We start from the raw sequence: 2,119 nt of genomic DNA on the forward strand, positions 1-2,119 counted from the left end.
TCACCGTCAAGCAGCACCATGAGGACACATTTGTGGCTTTGAGCAAAATATACTGAACAAAAAATATAACAATGCATGTAATATTTCACTAAATTCTATTCATTCTATTTAACATAGAGGAGTAGTTGTTTATCCAACACATGACATCTGTCCAACAGAATGGACGCCATGAAACAACTAAGGTTTTGCTATATTTGAACTAATAATGGGCAGATGGAAAGTGGAGTCAAACTGTACATCAGAAATCACAAATCAGTAACAAATCATACATTTGTGAAGCCGAGAGTTAATGAGTTTGTCGATGCTGGCTTGTGGGATGTTGTCTGACTCCCCCTAAAAGACTGATGACGTTGATGGACATTTTAGGGGACATGATGCCATTGTCGGACACGTCCACCCAGAGCACTCTAAAACTTTCTTAGATGACAAATGTTGGAGCAGCACATATTTAAGTGTCTGGCTACATCTCTAACTGACATACCAGCATCCAGCAGCCAACATCCCATTCTCACCTTTCTCTTTGACATTGTGTCATTTAAATAAAGTTGCATTTTAAGTTGGACTTTTATAGTCGCTGGTCATGGAAGTGTCTGTGTACTGGTCACTATATCTGATCATTGTCCTTTAAAGCTACACCTGATGAGGGTGGAGATTAACTCAGCGATCGAGAATTTGTCACAACAGTTCAAAAATGTTTTGTGTGCAATTGGCTTTTGCAAATTAAACCTTAAGGAAAACAGCAGGAACAATATTTGAAACCTTATCTCAGCACAGATTTCGATGCTACATTCACAATTTTGCCAGTACATGTTAGTTTGGTGCACAATGTGATACTATGGGATTACATGTTAATAGCACCCCTCTTGGGGCACATTTTGCATGTCATGTCTATGGATCTCAAGCTTTTCTTGTTTAATACTGTTAAATGGCCATGAGTAATTGTGAGAAACATTAGAGTGAGATGGTTAGCTTACTAAACTGATAATAAGTGGGTAAAGGTTAAGGTTGAGGTATTGTTCACCAAGAAGTCAAATGGGGACACGTAAATCAAGAAATACGTAGTGAAAACACATACGGTGACTTTGCGTGTTATTCGTACTCCGTTTCATGACACTCGGCTGTCGGGGGAGTTGTGGGGAGGAGGCTATGGCTTGTACCAAAAGAGGAGAAACTCAACACCCAGTAATTGCAAAGTTGTCTTATTTAAATACTGTGTGTTCTCAGCTGGCTATCTAACATTAGTAGCTACACCTTAAGTGCCAGATAAATCCCTGAGGAGCTGGTATTGACCAAAAATAGAGAGAATATTAATGAATATTTCACTTACATTCGTCAGCTGCCACAAAGTGTGATATGAAATGAAAAACAAAGCTGCTCTGTATCTGCAAGATCTGCAAATAACTGTAAATGATCTGGTTGCTCACAAGTTTGCCATCTGTTTAAACACCCCCAAGTGGAAACAAAACTGAAGGAGTACCACCAGCTTAAAGCTCTGATTTATATTGAATTTTGGTTTGGAATCAAAAAATGTATCTGCTGTCATTGTTAATTTGAGTTTGTTAGCTTGCCGGCATTAGCAGCCTCACAGAGCTATCGAAACTATCTTATCAGGATCAAAATACCTGTACAAACATCTGTATTCATTTTTCATCATGTTTCACATTCCATCAATATGACCACTTTGACAAAGATGGACTTATCAAATGTTAAAAGTCTGAGTATAACAATTGCTGAAGGATGCTGAATTGTGGAAATTTGGTGAGGAATTATTTTTTTTCTGGAAATAGGTGAAGAAGTATTACCTAAACTTAAATCATCACAACATTCCACCACTTAGCACACTGACAGAAGCTTTAATGGATGCTGTGCTTGTACAAAAGTCAGCGTTTTGATCATTCTTCACATTCTGAGCATGTCCATAACACTTATCACCTGTGAACATCTCAACCATTCATAAGGCAGATGAACAGCTCAGACCAGCTGTGTCCGACACTCGTTGATGTATCACCATCGATGTGTGTGTGCACGAGTAGGTCAACTACAGATCAAAGTAGCTAGTATACAGGTTAATAAATATTACTCACAATGTGTGCATTTAAACCACAGTTCAGATTAAGTA

Source organism: Stegastes partitus, unplaced genomic scaffold (genome assembly GCF_000690725.1).
Source record: "Stegastes partitus isolate 25-593 unplaced genomic scaffold, Stegastes_partitus-1.0.2 Scaffold37, whole genome shotgun sequence".
Taxonomy (NCBI): Eukaryota; Metazoa; Chordata; class Actinopteri; family Pomacentridae; genus Stegastes; species Stegastes partitus.